We start from the raw sequence: 6,343 nt of genomic DNA, 5'->3' as shown, positions 1-6,343 counted from the left end.
GAGTTGGTACTGATGTACAAAAGATCACGAATTCTGGGCTTTTACTAGCTTATTTGAGAGGCTATGTAGAAATCTCGATGAAGTTTAAATGTGTTATAAAATGTCTTTGGTACCTCTCACCCCAGCCAAGAATCCATTATATTTAGAGTTCAGAGCTTTTTTGAGCAGATGACAGGCAATGTATGAGGTATCCCATGTTTATATAGATCTGAATTATAAATATGTTTTATTTAATTTTTCCATGGAAAGATTGCTGTGGGCTCACATTGTTCACATGGCATAATGCAGCATAACTGATTTAATTAGAGCTTGTTTCTTGGCATGCAGTCTCTCTATATGGGAGGGATTGCTTTTTCCACGGGAAAAACTATCAGTGGGTAACACGATTTAAGAGACAACTGCAGAATACAGCCTCTGCTCTTTTTTCAGGCTTCAATCCATTGCTCAATTTAAGTATGGAAATACTGCTTGTCAAAGATTTATTGACACATGAATTTTACAACAAAATATCAGCGCACCTACCACTTGGATTTCTAGCTCATGTATTTTACAGTATACAGCTAATCCAATCTACTGCTGCAAACATGGTTTGTGCAGTTATGCTTAGATACAGCACAATGGTTTTCTTTAAACTGGAGGGTTTTTTGAAGTTTTATTTTCTTTCCCTGGGCAGATAAAAGTGGATGAGACCTATTTTACTTGATAAACATGTTGGTGTTGAGTCCATAAGTGGAAGAGTGGGGTTTGCAGAACTGAGAGGCTCTGGTTGCCTTTGAGACCAGCGAGATAGTGTCTTCTGAACTGAAGCTTAAGGGAAGACTCTAGGGAAGCGTGGTGCAAGAACTAGGGGGTGACTAGTAGAGAAATATCTGTAAAACTCTAAGAAAGATGCCTTAAAGGGGAAGAAATTATTTTATTCAATTCTGTTACGTTATTGGTGAGCCAAATTCAAGTGGAGGAGAAGGTGTTTAGAATTTGCATTTAAAAAAGATGAAAAACGTAAGTGAAAGGGTCAATTTCTTTTTCTTCTTTGTATTATTTTTAATTTTAAGGATAGTGTATGCTTATTGAGAGAGACTTAGCCTCACTCTCCAGGGATTACCACTGTGAACTGCGTAATATATAGCCTGACTCTCTTTTTGCATATTTAAACACGTTAATTAAAAAGTAAAGGTTCATCCTAGACATGTGTTCTATGACCAGCTTTTTTTTTTAAACATCTTTACTGGAGTATAATTGCTTTACAATGGTGTGTTAGTTTCTGCTGTATAACAAAGTGAATCAGCTGTACATATACATATATCGCCATATCCCCTCCCTCTTGCGTCTCCCTCCCACCCTCCCTATATCACCCCTCTAGGTGGTCACAAAGCACTGAGATGATCTCCCTGTGCTATGCGGCTGCTTCCCACTAGCTATCTGTTTTACATTTGGTAGTATATATATATGTCCATGCTGCTCTCTCACTTCGTCTCAGTTTACCCTTCCCCCTCCACATGTCCTCAAGATGTTCTCTACATCTGCGTCTTCCTGTCCTGCCCCTAGGTTCATCAGACCATTTTTTTTCTTTAGATTCTATATATATGTGTCAGCGTACAGTATTTGTTTTCCTCTTTCTGACTTACTTCACTCTGTATGACAGACTCTACATCCATCCACCTCACTACAAATAATTCAATTTCATTTCTTTTTATGGCTGAGTAATATTCCATTGTATATATGTACCACATCTTCTTTATCCATTCATCTGTCAATGGACACTTAGGTTGCTTCCATGTCCTGGCTATTGTAAATAGTGCTGCAATAAATACAGTGGTACATGTCTCTTTTAGAATTATGGTTTTCTCAGGGTATATGCCCAGTAGTGGGATTGCTGGGTCATATGGTAATTCTATTTTTAGTTTTTTTTTTTTTTTTTTTTTTTTTTTTTTTTTTTTGCGGTAAACGGGCCTCTCACTGTTGTGGCCTCTCCCGTTGCAGAGCACAGGCTCCGGACGCTCAGGCTCAGCGGCCATGGCTCACGGGCCCAGCCGCTCCGCGGCATGTGGGATCTTCCCGGACTGGGGCACGAACCCGTGTCCCCTGCATCGGCAGGCGGACTCTCAACCACTGCGCCACCAGGGAAGCCCTATTTTTAGTTTTTTAAGGACCCTCCATACTGTTCTCCATAGTGGCTATATCAATTTATATTCTCACCAATAGTGCAGGAGGGTTCCCTTTTCTCCATACCCTTTCTAGCAATTATTTTTTTTAGATTTTTTGATGATGGCTATTCTGACCAGTGTGAGGTGATACCTCATTGTAGTTTTGATTTGCATTTCTCTAATGATTAGTGATATTGAGCATCCTTTCATGTGTTTGTTGGCAATCTGTATATCTTCTTTGGAGAAATGTCTGTTTAGGTCTTCTGCCCATTTCTGGATTGGGTTGTTTGGTTTTTTTGATATTGAGCTGCATGAGCTGCTTGTAAATTTTGGAGATTAATCCTTTGTCAGTTGCTTCATTTGCAAGTACTTTCTCCCATTCAGAGGGTTGTCTTTTCATCTTGCTTATGGTTTCCTTTGCTGTGCAAAAGCTTTTAAATTTCATTAGGTCTCATTTGTTTATTTTTGGTTTTATTTCCATTTCTCTAGGAGATGGGTATGACTGGCTTTTAAGAAAATTCACCAATATATTATGACAACCTATCTTTGTTCATACAACATAGAGTATGTGGTAGGCAAAATTCTAAGAATGATCTCTAATGACCTTTGCCCTTGCATTGATCCCTCCCTTTTTAGTGTGGGTGGAATCTCTGAATATGTTGAGATATCACTTCCTTAATTATGTTAAAATAAAGCAAGAGGAGGATTATCTGGATCTTCCTTTAGAGAGTTTTTTTCTAGCGGATGAGTAGTAGGAATCAGTGATTCGAAGCCTGAGAGGGATTCACTGTGAGGGAGATTGGCCTTGAACACTTCTGCTGCCGCTGTGTTGTGAACTGCTTATGGAGAAGCCAGATGAGAAGGCGTGTAGGCAGCCTCCAGCAGTGGAGAGCAGTCAGTTGACAGCCAGCCAGGACATGGGAACCTTAGCTCTGCAGAACTGAAAGAACTGAGAATCTGCCAGCAACCTGAAGGAACTTGTAAGTGGATTCTTCCCTACCTGAGCCTCCAGAGGAGAGAAGGCAGCCTGGCTGATACCTTGATTGCAACCCTGTGAGACCCAAAGCAGGAGACCCAGCTGCCCTGTGCCAGACTTCTGCCCCACCAAAACATGAGCTCATAAATGGGGGTTGTTTTAAGCCATGAGGTTTGTGGGAATTTGTTACACAGCAATAGAAAATTAATACAGTGTAGGTGATTCCTCTCTGCTTCACATTCCTCATCTGACTTCAGGGAGGCAAAAGGTCAAACAAAAGGAGCTTCAGAATTATAGAAATGTCATGTTCATTTATTCACTCAACAATAGTTTTGGATTATTACTATGTGCCAATCATGATTCTAAGTGCTGGGGATACATCTATGGGCAAAGCAGACAGAAATGTAGGTAGTTGATCTCTTAAAGGGGTGGAAGGGAATTGTTGTGTTACAATAATGCACATATGTTTAGCACTTTATATATTACAAAGCATTTTTTTCATACATGTTCTTATTCTGTTTCCTACTGAAGTTTTCACTATGAGGCAGGTATTATTTTTTTTTTTGCGTTACGCGGGCCTCTCACTGTTGTGGCCTCTCCCATTGCGGAGCAGAGGCTCTGGACGCGCAGGCTCAGCAGCCACGGCTCACGGGCCCAGCTGCTCCATGGCATGTGGGATCTTCCCGGACCGGGGCACGAACCCATGTCCCCTGCATCGGCAGGCGGACTCTCAACCACTGCGCCACCAGGGAAGCCCAAGGCAGGTATTATTATTACTCTCTTTTAATAGGTATGCAAACCAATGCTCCTGTCCTAGAGATGAAGGGACTCCACAAGCTCACCCAGCTCCTAATGGCTTCAGGGATCTGTTCTTAGTAGTAGTATTTTAAGGAGTGTTTGCAATGTACCTGATGTTTGTGTTGAGGGCTTTACAGGAATTATCTGAGTTAATCTTCACAACCACTCTGTAAGGTTGATAACTATATCTATCCTCATTTTATAGATGAGGAACTTGAGAGTGATCAAGGCTAAACAACTTTTCCATGCTGAAGCCAAGATCCAAACCCTGGCAGTCTGACTCCAAGATCCATCTTCTAAATCCTAAACTGCCTCCCCCAGGCCAACATTACTGTGCTGGCCTTCCAAAAGGACTGGCTGTAAGTGGAAGGGACATTATTATTGAAGTAGTCTTTCTCCAGGTTTCTCTTTTTTGTGCTGTGGGGACCAGAATTGTGTGTATAATTTATAATTTGGTGTAAGAGTAAGATACTGCTTTTTAATTTTATTTATACTGCCTCTTGGATTGATGTTTGATAATTTTATACTCTTCGCTGCAGCAGGACCCTGGGCAAGGCTCACAATGACTTGTAGGTTCATTTCCTGGACATTTATACTCTGCTGCCTGTTACTTTAGGGCTTATGTATGTCTTCAGTTTTTATGATTTTAAGCTGCATTTTTGCTCATGTTTCTTGTTTTACCATGTAGGTTACTTTTTTAACCCATGAAATGTGAAGTCATTGTTAAACAGAAAATGGTAGTTTATATTCTTTATAGTTTTCATTGAGAACATTGTAACATAAGGAACACTATCATAGGGCCAAGAATCGTCTACTTATTAAACTTTTATCTCTAACAATGGAACAAAAAAGTTTAGAAGTTTAGATTTATGCCCCTTCTGTTCTCTCAGCAGCTTACTCTGGATTGTTAATCCATGAATGTACACTTGTCTCAGATAGACGATAAATCTTGAAGAGAAGTTCCAAGTTTTAAGCATTTCTCTCATATCTAGAGTACTGGTATTCTAGACACAATAAGGTACATCTTCATTAAATTAAATCTCAACTTATCTCCAACTGTATTGAAATTACTCCCTCCCCTCTTCCCCCACTAGCCCATCTCATTTCTTGAAAGTAAGAATTTCCATGTTAGCTATCTTCCTTCCTTTGCTCTATAAAAACCTCTTTCCAATTTCAGTTGGTACTCTGGTGTTCTACGGTTTGATTAATGAGTTCATGTTTAAGCTGTCCATTCTATTTAAAACCATAATAACTTTGATTATGTCCCCTTCACCCTCTGTCACTAAAGCTAAATAGTCTTACTTTAAAAAAGTTTAACCTCGAAGACTATAACCTCAGCCATCCCATTTATTATTATTGAAGTAGTCTTTCTCCAGGTCTCTCTTTTTTGTGCTGTGGGGACCAGAATTGTGTGTATAATTTGGTGTAAGAGTAAGATACTGCTTTTTAATTTTATTTATACTGCCTCTTGGATTGATGTTTGATAATTTTATACTCTTCGCTGCAGCAGGACCCTGGGCAAGGCTCACAATGACTTGTAGGTTCATTTCCTGGGCAGTGACAGTCTGCCCAGTATCTTCTGTGTGTGTTTGGAAGTTTCCTTAACATACTACTGTGGTAATGTTTTATATCTGGTTAAAAACTATGTTAAATTATATATATATATATATATATATATATATATATAAAAAATACACACACACACACACACACACATATATATATATATATATATATATATATGTTATTTGAAAGGGCTTTTGTAAAGAAGAGGTAATAGCCTCTGTAGAGAACACTTTCTGGTATAAACTGATATTTTTAGACATCCAAATCAGATTTTGTGTTAGGTTGCTATTTCATACAATTTAACTGGATGATAGAATCTTAGTGATAATTTTATTCAACTTCCTTCTTTAATAGATGAAACTGAGACCTAGAAAAGGCAAGTGATAGGATCTAGGTGGGCCAGCTACTTGAGCAGTGAGAATTGGGTAAGGAAACAAAACAAATATATTGAATGAAAGAAGAGACAGTTGGGTTAAATATAAGACATATTACACTGTTATGAATTTTTTGATTTTTGTTTCTTTTCCTTATAAAGTAGGAAAGCTAAGAGCTGAAGAACTACCATTTTAATTGTCTTTAAAAGTCACCTGTGAATACCCTCTCCCTTTTTTTTTTTTAGTGTGTGTGTGTGATAGATTAAACACAACAAGAAGCAAAGGAAAAGACACAAATACTTGTTATCAAAGTGGATTGAGGTCTTGGAGCCTATAGACTGGCCCTGGAAACATTGTGATTCCCAGTGGAATCACAATATAATGGAAACATTATATTCCCGTGTATAGTCTGGAATTAAAAAGGAGCTTCCTTCTCAATTCATACATAAAACCATGTAGTTGACTACAGTTAAGAGTTAATGTGT

This window comes from Phocoena sinus, chromosome 5 (genome assembly GCF_008692025.1).
Source record: "Phocoena sinus isolate mPhoSin1 chromosome 5, mPhoSin1.pri, whole genome shotgun sequence".
NCBI lineage: Eukaryota > Metazoa > Chordata > Mammalia > Artiodactyla > Phocoenidae > Phocoena > Phocoena sinus.
The sequence above is the reverse complement of the archived record's forward strand: the minus strand, read 5'-3'. Positions refer to the sequence as shown.